Genomic DNA, 11,271 nt, shown 5'->3' with positions numbered 1-11,271 from the left:
CTAAACTTGAGAAGGATATCATTGCAATTTTAGGGCCTGAACATAGTTATTTAAAAAAAAAAAAACACAGAAATACAAATGAGAAATAATAGAAAAGTTAATTCAAACGTAAAATAATTTATATAATTATGTCCTGCAGTGCTTCATCTTTGAAATACGGTATTTATAAGGGTTCTTTGCTTTAAAAAACAACAATACTCTGTATATAAACCAGAAAGCATTCATAGCAGCTCTGTTTAGAAAATAGCAAAGTACCATGTAAAAGGCCTGTGGAGTTAGCCCACCCACCAACTACGAGGGAAAAGTTAAAATGAAAAAAAAAAAAAAAAAGGAGGTCTGAATACATGGAGTTGTTTCTACTGTGTTAAGCATAGGATTTTATTTTCTAAACAGTGCTCACCAAGTGAGGTCCTATACTAGGTATTCAATACATGTATTCAGTAGGTATCTAATGTATAAATTCAATCCAACATAACTGTTCTTTTTTGTTCTCTGTTTAAACTGTAGTGCTTTTTCCCTGCCATAATGGGGCAAACTAGAGAAGCAGTCACAATTGTTGTCATTCACTTTCTAATGTTCATATTTTTTTCATGTGACACTAACAACAACCTTCTGTGCTAACAAGGCTGTATGAAGACACTCAAGCACTCAAAATATGAATGACTACAACAAGTGCCCACAGCTTGTTCATGACAGAGCATGGGTTGTCTATTGTCCAGGTTTTTCACTCTCACATCTTTTTCTATTTCTACTTTTTGGCACTAGTTCCTATAAGGCTGTTATTTGTTATCACTGCTGTGAGAATTATGTATAAAATAAAATTGTTATGAGGAATTTATCCATTGTCTTAGGGAAATTGGGCTGCTGATAAAACCCCTAAAGGTTCTCATTTCCTAGTTGCACATTTTTATCCCACTGCCTTTTATCACGTGGGGGTCCTCAAACTGCACACACAAAACTAAAGGTACGCATTCCTTCTGCATCCTGGAAACCTGCTTCCCTGTCTCACCCAGGCGACCCGGGCATGCCAAGCTGGCCTACCCCAGCTGAGGGCTGCAAGTCCAGAGCACAGAGGAGGCCCGCAGAGAGAAGGTCACAGGAGGGGATGAGTTGTGACCCAGCTGGTGGAGCTCTGAGGACTTCCTTGCTCGTCACCAGCATGGAGCCAGCGTCCTAGGTGCTGACTCGCTCACGGTGGGGGCAGGAGTGGGGCGTTTCCACTCCTTTTTTGTAAATCTTAGTCCCTCCATGCTCGTTACCCCTCCTAAGACTCTGGTATGGGCTAGCCCTCCTGTCCTAAATCTTCCTGGACTCTTTTCCCAGCAAGAACATCGCTGTTACCCAGGACCCAGGGCACCCCCTGACTCCAGGTCCTTTTGGTTGGATCCTAAGTGCTGGAGAGAACAAGACTCTATTTCTCCACGCCCACTCTCCACATCAGGTGTTGCCTAACTTGGCTAATTCGGCCTCAGAGACTTAATGGTCACCATTTTGTCCCATCACCCTGAAGTTCAAACCTAGACCCCATTCCTAAGGAGTAAATATAAGTTCAGTCCACCATTGCACTTCATGACATGTGGGAAGGAATGCATATCGGAAGGGTGACCAGATATAATCTAATCCTTTTTACAGCTGATTATTCATATACTTGGAGTACAGACAACATAGAAAAACTGGGTCTGTTTTTGATCTGTGTGGAATCCACCTCAAAAGGACAGCAAGAATTCTCTTCCTGTTTGGTCTCCTTCCCTCCTTGCTTTTCTACCCTTATCACTGTAGACTTCCTGGGGTCCTCTTTTACCCCATGCCTTAATTGCCTGGAAAAGATCGTAAGTTAGCGGTTTTTGACCTTGTGGCCAAAGTTGACAGAAATAGGCTCTTACACACACTTTTCCGTTGTTAATGCTAATCCCCAGAAATTACATAACTTTTTTTTAAAGGTCTTATTTATTTGTTTGAGAGATAGAGTTACAGAGAGAGGGAGAGACAGAAAGGTCTTCCATCCACTGGGTCACTCCCCAAATGGCTGCAATGGCTGGAACTGGGCTGATCCAAAGCCAGGAGCCAGGAGCTTTTTGCAGGTCTCCCACACGGGTGCTGGGGCCTAAGCACTTGAGCCATCCTCTGCTTTCCCAGCCATATCCGAGAGCTGAATCAGAAGAGGAGCAGCTGGGACACACCCCAGCATGTATATGGGATGCTGGCGATGCAGGTGGAGGCTTAGCTCACTATGCCACAGCACAGGCCCGAATTACATAACTCTTTAATGCATAATTATAGTAAAGTAAAGTTTACCTGCAGCCCAAAGCATACCCTTATAATCCAGATTCATCCATCCTACTTCTTCAACATCTCCACTGAATATTAGATCACTCAGGGTTCAACCATAGAAACAGAACCAGGAGGAGACACACATTGAGATGTACTGCAAAGAACTGGCCTATGCAATTGGAGCTGCCTGGGTGACTCTGAAATCCATACAGTAGGCCACCAGGAAGGGAAGCTGGGTTGCTGAAGGACAATTTCCTTTGTTAGGGAAGCCTCAACCTCAGTGCTTAGGGGCCTGCCACTGACTGGCTCAGCCCTGTCCAGATTTTCTAGGATAATCTCCCTTTTTATATTCAGTTGATGACAGACCTTAATTTCCATCTATAAAATACCTTCACAACAACACTTAGCTTAATGCCTGATTGTGATGCAGTATAGGAAACACTACTCCATAGTCTGGTACCTTGGTAAGCTGAATATTTTATTTTATTTATTTTTGTAAGAATTTCTTTATTTATTTTGAAAGAGTTGCAAAGAGAGAGAGAATCTTCCAACTACCCACTGGTTTACTCCCCAGATGGCTGCAACGGCCAGATTTAGGCCAGGCTGACGCCAGGAGCCAGGAACTTCATTAGGGTCTCCCACAAGGGTGGAAGGAATCCCAACACTTGGGCCATTTTCCGCTGCTTTTCCCAGACAATTAGCAGGGAGCTGCATCAGAAGTGGAGCCACAGGATGGGGTAAGGGGAAGGGGTGGCATTATAGTGTAATGGATAAAGTCACCACCTGTGGTGCCAGCATCCCATATGGATGCTGGTTCCAGTCCTGGCTGTTCTACTTCTTTCTATAACTCTGAGCTTCTAATAAATAAGTCTTTAAAAAAATAAAGTAGTGGAGCAGCCAGGACACAAACTGGCCCCATATGGGATGTGACATTGCAGGCAGTGGCTTATCCTCTATGCCACAATGCTGGCCCCTGAATATTTTAGCTAAAGGAAACTGAAAAATCCACAAAAAGAAGGTGTTGAGGACCTTCTCCAGCTCCCTCTCGCTTAGAGCAGGAAGGAGACACTGAATTGCCCTACCTCTTTTTCCCTAAAGCGGATTCTACCTTTCTCCTCTCTCCTCTCCTAAAGACCCTTTATGTGACAGGTGCCCTTCCTGCTCTACCCCTGGAGGTAAAGCATGCCACACACGGAGGCCAAAAGGAATTGGAACAAACAGGTATTGCTAAATTCTCTCCAATGTATTACAATTATGAGGGGTCTTCAAAAAGTTCATTGAGGCCGGCGTTGTGGCTCACTTGGTTAATCCTTAGCCTGCAGTGCCGGCATCCCATATGGGCACCAGGTTCTAGTCCCGGTTGCTCCTCTTCCAGTCCAGCTCTCTGCTGTGGCCCGGAAAGGCAGTGGAGGATGGCCCAAGTGCTTGGGCCACTGCACCCACATGGGAGATCAGGAGGAAGCACCTGGCTCCTGGCTTCGGATTGGCACAGTGCCAGCTGTAGCAGCCATTTTAGGAGAGAACCAATGGAAGGAAGACTTTCTCTCTGTCTCTCTCTCTCACTATCTATAACTCCACCTGACAAATTAAAAAAAATTCAAAAAGTTCATTGAAAATGCATATTATGCAAAAACTATGCATGGATTTCAAAATTATTTTGCACCAATTAATTCCATTTTTCCACAAACTTTTTGAAGTTCTCATAGATCAGACCCTTTTGTCCTCCAACCAGGTGTCTTCCTAGCTATCTATAAACATAAAGCTTTCCCTGGGTCATGGGTTCTTCCTTTCTGAAGGCTCCTATGCCACAGGGAGCTTTTATTACATAAATTTGTAAGCTTTTCTCTTGTTAATCTGCCTTTTGTTTTAGCGATGTCAGCCCTGACACTTGCAATGGGTGAGAAAAGAAATCCTTTCTCTGTGGCAGTTGATTAATGGAGGTTTTTCCAAGTTGATATCTGAAAAGGCTGTCACAAATACCTAAGAGATGCATTTCAGAATTAACATACATGCTGAACGCCTCTTCTCCCGTCCCCTTAGCCCCCTTCATAAACTTGGCATCACTTGCAATGGCAACTCCATCCTTTCATTTGTTCAAGACTCCTTTCGGATCAGCGCGGTGCGCCTGCTGTGGTGGCCATTGGAGGGTGCACCAACGGCAAAAGGAAGACCTTTCTCTCTGTCTCTCTCTCTCTCACTGTCTAACTCTGCCTGTCAAAAAAAAAAAAAATTGCAACCCACACCTCTACCCCTGCAGTCCATAAGCCCTTTATCCTGCCTTATTTTCCTCTATAACACTTATCAGCTTCCAATGTTCTACATAAAAATAGCTTAATTATTGTATTTGTTATGAGCTCTAAGAAGGTCAGGGTTCTTGTTTGATTTGTTCATTCCTATATTCTCAAATAATAGAGACTATCTAGCAGATGCATAATACTTGCATGAATAAATAAATGAGTCTTTTCTATCTCAAGTTGGTTTCTCCTAGAAGTGGACTCTAAGCCAATGATCCACAAGCAAGTAATTTATTTGGAAGCAGTAAACACTGCCAGGCACACGCTGAACTTAAGTCAGGAAAGAGGAGGTACCCACTGAAAGGTATTTTCAAATTCTCACTTTACACCACAGTAACTGGAGCCTAAGTCCACTGGAGGGAATCCTGGCAACCACCGAAAAACACTTGCCTTAGTGTTACTCCCCCCTCCCCTCCCCAAGAGGGCAGAAATCAGGGGTCTTTATCTATCAAGCCCTGGAAGGGACATTTACTCTCTGGCACTGTCTTTCTGGCATGTACACAAGCCAGAGTAGACTCCATTCTTCAAAATCCTCAAAGAGATTATTGCAGAAGTCAAGCCTGCTCTAGCGAAAATGGCAGGGCTTGCAGGCACATGAGTGGGGCATTTGCTGGGTTCTGCCAGGCTCCCCCACCAGCAGTGAGAAGAAGAGGAACCCCTACCCGCCACAAAAGCAAAGTTACGAATAGGGCAACTGTTAGAACACTGTCTTCAGTTCATCTTGTAGGACCCAGCTGGTCTGTTGAGGCAAGGGGATAGGAGAAGACAGAGGAGATAAGGGCGCCTGGTGGCTATCTGTGGGACTCAAGCAGGGAACAATTTTCTTTCTAGGAACGGAAGGAGGAGCCAGGATCCAGCAGGAGAGATGGGTGATATTACTGGGGACCCCCCCCCCAAGTTGTTGTTCTGCTTTCAGCCAGCATCCTGGCAGGTCAGAGCCCCTGCCCTAGGTACTGTTAGATATTCTGACTGCTGACTCATACTGAGAAGGGGCCTCCTCAACCAGCCAGAGCTGAAATCTCAAAGGATCACCAAAGCCATGAGGAAGGCCTGGGGCAGGCATGGAGATCTGGAATGCAGCAAAAGGCATCAAAGTGCGGTGAGTAAAGGGTTAAGGGGTGAGTGGGTGGGTGGTCTGGGTAAATGCTTCACCAGAGAACTGTTCTTTTGGGAAGTGCTCCTGTCTTTCTTCAGCATGATGTGTTGCTAGATCAGGTGGTGTAAGGAGCCCCGGAAAGGATAAGATAAGTAAGATACCTTATAGGCAGGGCTGCCTTATCAGGAGTATTTTTGATATTCAGTCCACCAGAGTTAAGCACATTCAGAATCTAGAAAAAGAAAACTTCCCTGGTGATGCAGCTTCCAACTACATGGGTTCAGCAAAGGGTCTCTGCCCAGTTCCTATTTAGGACTTGTGGGTACCCTGGAGATCACACTCCCCTTCCGTGTGACCCACCCAGGAGCATCTCTTTGCCATGTAAAGAAAGGGTCCAAATGCTTGTCCCTAACCCCACATTCTGTCAGTGTCTTTAGGTCCAATTTTATTTTTCCTCTAAGCCTGTCCTCGTTTTTCCTAGGTGGTGCCTGAGTAAAAGCATGGGCTAATTTGGATGACTGAGTGATTGATGACAGTTCATGTGTGTTACAGAACATAGAGAAAAGGGGTGAAAATGAAGTGTGTGGGTGGAGCTGGCATTGTGGCTTCACAGAGTAAGCCACTGCCTGCAATACCACCATCCTATAGGTCCAGCTGCTCCACTTCCAATCCAGTTTCCTGCTAATGCACCTGGGAAAGCTGCAGAAGACCCAAGTTCTTGGGCCCCTGCCACCCACGTGTGAGACCTGGAAGGAGCTCCTGGCTCCGGTTTGCCCCAAATCTGGCTGTTGCAGCTGTTTGGGGAGTGAACCAGCAGACGAAGATGGATATCTCTTTCTCTCTTCCCCCCATCCCCGCCTCCTCCTTCTCTGTGACTCTGCTTTTCAAATAAATAAAATAAATCTTTAAAAAAGGAAGTAAGTGGGTAATGAAAAACAGATCATCTGAGTCCTACAACGAGACCCCTACTAGAATGGTGGGCGCTGGAGTTGAGGAAGTCCAAGGAAGAAATAATGAAGTCCAGGATAAAAGGCTGTCACAAGGGATTCCTTGCTGCTCCGGGTAAGTTAAAACAGCTTCCCGTGGTAGAAAGCATCACTCTGACTTCTCATCAAAGTAGGAAACCACTGTCTCAGGGTGACTGTTCCAAAGGTAGCCTGACCAATGTAACTTCATCACCATGACCATGTCTAAAACGGAAAGATGACTTTAGCAGCTGTTCTCGCAAAGTAGTTCCACGTTGTGAGGCTGGAGTACAGAAATCCAGAGCTGAAAAACTGAATATATATTCTCTTTAGAATAAAAGGAAATGACTACAAGCCTGGTAATAAATGTGGCAGCTTACTAGAAAGGTAGGTTTAAAGAATGAGGAAACTCCCATAAGAGCTTAAATTGGAAACAGGTGCCAGGCCCCTTTCGTGGAGCCATACAACGTCAGCACGGGAGGAGGTCCACAAGTAACTCATCCAATTCCCACATTTGATGTATCAGGAAACTCAGGTCACAGGAAGTGAAGTGACTTGTTCCATGCCACACACGGTTAGTGTGAGCTCTGTCTCCTAATTCAGAACGTGGCCTTCTTTTCAGATGTTTGAGTACTTCTGGAATAGAGCTAATGAGAGGTTTCTGCTTGTTTTTATAAGATCTATGATAAAGTTGAATTTTAAATAATTACACCTTCCTAACCATTTCTCTATCAATCCATCCTCTAACAATTGATGTCTAAGCCACGTCTTCATCAGCACTGTGTTTTTCCAGTATCTTAGGTAGCTCAAACCTTGAAGCCCGTCTTAACAATTTTCTTCTTTGAGTTTTTCCCTGGCCCCTGTAGCCAAAGACTAATATTAACTCTCGGCATCTAAATCTAACTTATTCAGGTCAGTTGTCTTTGACCTATGCTGCTTGCTCACCACAGCTCCCTTCTATTACCAAGCTTAAACATTGGGAAAAATGCATCATTTTCTCATTCCAAAAGTTCTGATATTTTTCTCATACCCAGAAGATTAAGTGTAATTTCTTCAACCAACAACCTCCATTATCTAGATTATCTAATCACACCCTCCCTTATGCAGTGCTTGCTAAGAAGAGCCTCTAGCACCTCCTTTTTTTTTCTTTTTTTTTTTTTTTGACAGGCAGAGTAGATAGTGAGAGAGAGAGAGAGACAGAGAGAAAGGTCTTCCTTTTTGCCATTGGTTCACCCTCCAATGGCCGCTGCGGCGGGCACATCGTGTTGATCCAAAGCCAGGAGCCAGGTGCTTCTCCTGGTCTCCCATGCGGGTGCAGGGCCCAGGCACTTGGGCCATCCTCCACTGCCTTCCCAGGCCATAGCAGAGAGCTGGCCTGGAAGAGGGGCAACCGGGACAGAATCCGGTGCCCCAACTGGACTAGAACCCGGTGTGCCAGCGCTGCAAGGCGTAGGATTAGCCTGTTAAGCCACGGCGCCGGCCCAGCACCTCCTGTCTTCTTAGTACAGCTTAAATAAACTGCATCTACCTACACCTTCCACACCTCTACAGTCGCACTCATGCTTCTCCAAGCAGAAATGCTTTCCTATTTTACCTATCTATCCAAATCCCACCTGTGCTTAAAAAAAAATTATTTTATTTATTTGAAAGGCACAGTTACAGAGAGAGTGAGAGGTCTTCCATCCACTGGTTCACTCTCCAAATGGCCCCAATGGCTGGGGGTGGGCCAGGCTGAAGCTAAGAGTGAGGGGCTTTGTCTGTGCCTCCCAGGTGGGTACAGGGGTCCAAGGACAATGGGCCATCTTCCATTGCTTTGCCAGGTGCATTAGCAGGGAACTGGATGGAAGTGGAGCGGCCAGGAATAGAATCAGAGCAGGCAGTGGCTTACCCCGTTATGCCACAATGCTGGCCCCTCTCCCACCTATCCTTAAAAAGGGGGGGGGGTGTGACACTGTGGCACAGCGGGTTAAAGCCCTGGCTTGAAGTGCTGGCATCCCATATGGGCACCTATTCTAGTCCCGGCTGCTCCTCTTCCAAACCAGCTCTCTGCTATGGCCTGGGAAAGCAGTAGAAGATGGCCCAAGTCCTTGGGCCCCTGCACCTACATGGGAGACCTGCAAGAAGCTCCTTGCTCTTGGCTTCAGATTGGCACAGCTCTGGCTGTTGCAGCCATCTGTGGAGGGAACCAGCAGATAGAAAACCTCTGTCTCTCTGACTCTACCTCTCTCTGTAACTCTATCTTTCAAATAAATAAAATAAATCCAGAAAGAAAGAAAGACATACAGACAAACAAGTTATTCTAGCTCATGTGTATTTTCCATTCCTCAGAATCCCCAAATACATGTTGTGCTGCTTGATAGCTTGCTAACTGTCCTGTGTAGATATGTCTTTCAAAGAACCATCCCATACCTCCACAGTGTGTAGACTAATGGAAACATTTATTTTGTGTTCTTTTCACCAGCTTTTTTTTGGACAGGCAGAATTACATAGAGAGAGAGAGAGACAGAGAGAAAGGTCTTCCTTCTGTTGGTTCACCCCCTTAATGGCTGCTACAGCTGGCACGCTGTGCCGATCGGAAGCCAGGAGCCAGGTGCTTCCTCCTGGTCTCCCATGCGGGAGCAGGGCCCAAGCACTGCCCTCATGGGCCACAGCAGAGAGCTGGCCTGGAAGAGGAGCAACCGGGACAGAATCTGGCGCCCCAACAGGGACTAGAACCCGGGGTGCCTGCGCCGCAGGTGGAGGATTAGCCTAGTGAGCCGCGGCGCTGGCTTCACCAGCTCTTGTACATAGAACACTCATTAGAAACCTGCCTGAGAATGAGGATGAATGAGTGAATGATGCCAAAGAATATCTTAGGAAATTGCTCTATTCTTGAAATCTTTAAATATATGAATCTAGAGCCAATATTCTAAACAGTGTGTCATGTTATGGTGAGAAAGCGCACCATCTAAGAATATGTGTGTGGAGCCAGCACTGTGGCACAGCAGGTAAAGCTGCCCCCTTCAGTGCTGGAATACCATATGGGCACTGGTTAGAGTCTCAGCTGCTCCACTTCCAATCCAGCTCCCTGCTAATGCACCTGGAAAAGCAGCAAAAGATGGCCCAAGTGCCATGTGGGCCCCTCCACCCACATGGAAGACCTGGAAGAAGACTCCTGGCTTTGGACCACCCCAGCTTCAGGTGTTGAGGTCGTTTGGGGAGTGAACCAGTGGATGGAAGACCTTTCTGTCTTCTCTGTCTCTCCATCTCTCTCCATATTTCTGCCTTTCAAACAAACAAATAAATCTTAAAACAACAAAAAAGCGAGTGTATGTGCATAAGTACCCCCAGGAGTCCTTCAGCCACACCATCATTTACCCTTTGTCTAGGGAACTCTCTGTGGTCTCCATGTGGAGCGAAAAAGAAGAAATCACCCCCCAAAGCCATACTCCTGAACTGATGGCAATTTATCCAGGGAATCAGGGAGCTGGTCAGTTGATCATTCAATCAACAAATATTATTCGAGCATTTACTATGTGGCAGGCATTTTCTGGGAGCAGTTAAGGGTTCCTGTTCCTGTTCCTGTGTGCTCTCCTGGAGAGAGCTACATTGTTCCCTGGACAATGAATCATCCTGTGGTTATTTTCATTTGTGCAACTCACAAGTTAGAAATGGACGCTGTTTCCATCCCTGACTCAGGATGGGCTTTATGCTTTAGTGCCCTGGCACTCTCTAAAGAAGTGAAGTCAAACTACTGGTTCCCACTGCACCTGCTTTGCTTCACTCATAACCAGCTGCCCTGCCCAAGGTCCCTGTTGTTGCCCCACAGGAACTGTCTGATGAATCTCTCACCTGGTGTTGATATACTCAGCATCCTCCTTAACTTCTCTGACCTGAGTTGCCAACTCCAACTTAGTGAGGTTTCACTCCTCTCTTCAGATTCTCTATTGCTCCGCTTGCCAATTTTACCAGAAAATCTTATGCCTGAGGCATCATTCTACTGGGCACTTAGCAAAGGCTCCATTTTTGAGTGTCTTCCTATTCCCCACCAGTCCGCTAGTAATAGTTCCAACAACAACAATACAAGTAATATTGACTAGTATTAACTCAGCAACTACTATGTGTTGGACACTATGCTAAGCACTTTTTTTTTTGACAGGTAGAGTTATAGACAGTGAGAGAGAGAGAGACAGAGAGAAAGGTCTTCCTTCTGTTGATTCACCCCTCAAATGACCGTTACAGCCAGAACTGCGCTGATCCGAAGCCAGGAGCCAGGTGCTTCCTCCTGGTCTCCCATGCGGGTGCAGTGGCCCAAGCACTTGGGCCATCCTCCACTGCCTTCCCAGGCCATAGCAGAGAGCTGGACTGGAAGAGGAGCAACTGGGACTAGAACCCGGTGCCCACATGGAATGCCAGCGCCGCAGGCGGAGGATTAACCAAGTGAGCCACGGCACCGGCCCCAGCTAAGCACTTTTAAAACCTTTTTTATTTATCTCTTCTCATTTTAGTTGAAAGGCAGAGAGACAGAGGACAGACAGAAAGGTATCTTTCATCTGCTACATCAAATACCTGCAACAGCCAGGGCTGGGCCAAGGCATGCGAGGAGCCAGGTCTCCCATGTGGGTGGCAAGGGACTGAGTACTGGAGCCATCATCTGCTGCCCCCC

The sequence above is a fragment of the Lepus europaeus genome, chromosome 8, assembly GCF_033115175.1.
Source record: "Lepus europaeus isolate LE1 chromosome 8, mLepTim1.pri, whole genome shotgun sequence".
NCBI classification, from domain to species: domain Eukaryota; kingdom Metazoa; phylum Chordata; class Mammalia; order Lagomorpha; family Leporidae; genus Lepus; species Lepus europaeus.
The sequence above is the reverse complement of the archived record's forward strand: the minus strand, read 5'-3'. Positions refer to the sequence as shown.